The sequence below is a fragment of the Amphimedon queenslandica genome, unplaced genomic scaffold, assembly GCF_000090795.2.
Source record: "Amphimedon queenslandica unplaced genomic scaffold, v1.1 AMPQUscaffold_12577, whole genome shotgun sequence".
Taxonomy (NCBI): Eukaryota; Metazoa; Porifera; class Demospongiae; order Haplosclerida; family Niphatidae; genus Amphimedon; species Amphimedon queenslandica.
The window spans coordinates 6,237-8,262 of record NW_003547186.1 but is presented as its reverse complement, the minus strand read 5'-3'; positions in this window follow the sequence as shown (position 1 = coordinate 8,262).

Below are 2,026 nucleotides of genomic sequence, written 5' to 3'. Positions count from 1 at the left end.
ACTAAAAAAGAGCTTGTCTAGATCCAGAAACTGTTAATATGCTGGTTTTTCTAGCTAAAAACCTAAAATAAATAATTTACCTCTTATCCTTTTGCCTATTTTGTTGCATTAAATAAATATTATTCAAATTAATTGTTAATATTGTGATAGTATCACTATCGTTAAAATTTTAAGAACTATCAATCATGATATGATAGTAGCACTATCGCCCAGCACTAGTCCAATCCCACTTTGAGGAGCATGTGAGCTTTGTCGACAGCAGATATGTGGTATCCCTTCATTGGAAGGATGCATGTCTCTCATTGACTCAATTATTACCATAGTTTGAGTCGTTTAAGTAGTTTGTATAAAAGACTCGAAAGAGACCCAGATTTGCTTTTTAGATATGATTCTGTGATTAGAGAGCAAATTTCATTAGGCATTGTAGTACCTGTAATTGAGCCTGAGAGAGCAGCTAGCAATCACGTGCATTACTTGCCACACCACGCAGTGATCAAGCACAATAAGGAAGCGACAAAACTGCACATTGTGTATGACACCTCAGCTAAAGTGGAGGGTTCGTCACTAAATGACAGCTTGCATGTTGGCCCTCTCTGCATCGCAAGATATTTGACATAATTGGGCGAAGCCCTTACTTAGAAGAACTTGAACGTACGTCTGGGCGTGACTGGGAGGTGCGGTCTGGAGGCGGAGCCCCTCAATGTTTTATATTCTTTCTAGTTATTGTTGAATTTTAGAATGTACCACATTGGCCTCATTGCAGATATAGAGAAAGCATTTTTAATGATAAATATTACGGAGGCTGATCAAGATGCCTTAAGATTTTTGTGGTATAAAGATGTAGCAGTCAACGAGCCTGAGATTAAAGTATATAGATTCACACATGTGGTATTTGGAATGGGCCTAAGTCCCTATTATTTGAACACAACGCTCACGAAGCACTTGAAGCTTTTTGAATGTGGTTATCCTAGTACGGTGCGTAATGTAGAGAAGACTTTATACGTGAATATGGCCAATACTGTGCAAGAAGCATTTGCGATATATGCAGAATCAAAGGAGCTATTTAGACAAGGAGTATATAACTTGAGAAAATATGTGAGTAACTGTTAGGAGCTGCAACAAAAGATTGATAGTGCAGAGAGTACTAGTGGTGATATCTCTACTAAGCCTGAATTAGCAAGGAGTGAGCAGAGAGTTTTGGAAGTTTAGTGGAACACATGTACTGATGAGCTTATTTTTGATTTGAATCATATTCTTGTGGAAGCTTAAGATCTTGTGCCTACCAAACGTGGTGTGATAGGTCTTGTGAGTAGGATTTACGATCCCTTAGGATTTGTCTCTCCTGTTGTGATCAAGTTCAAATGATTCTTTTAGGAATTGTGTTATTCTAAAGTAGACTGGGATGAGCCTTTGACTTCCTCCTTGATGGAAAGATGGAGAGCCTTGTTACGTGGTCTTTCAGCAGAGCCCAGAAGAATTCCAAGATGTTTGACTGCTGGTGGAACAAACCTGATACTAGTTGGTTTTTGTGATGCCTCATTAAGGGCATATGCAGCAGTAATTTATGCATTCGATGAGAGACAGAATTGTATGTTTGTGGCTTCCAAAACACGCGTAGCACCATTGAAAACACAAACAATTTCCAGATTAGAATTGCTAGGTGCCCTGCTTCTGGCAAGGCTTATTGTGAGTGTTAAGCAGAGTTTCAGTGAGCTTGTGAGTGAATGCATGTGTTACACGGATTCCTTAATTGTCTTTCATTGGATAAATGGAACAGACAAGCAATGGAAACCGTTTGTACAAAACACATTACGGGAGATAAGGGAGAATGTGGATAGTAAATAGAGTCATTGTCAAGGAGAAAACAATCCTGCAGATCTTCCTTCAAGAGGTCTAGCTTTGAAAGAGTTGAGTGAATCTAGTATGTGGTTGTGTGGGTCTTTGTGGCTCAAGGATAAGAAGCCTGGGAACAGTCAATTACAGGATGGCCTACCTCTGGAATGTCTAGATGAACTGAGAGAGATAA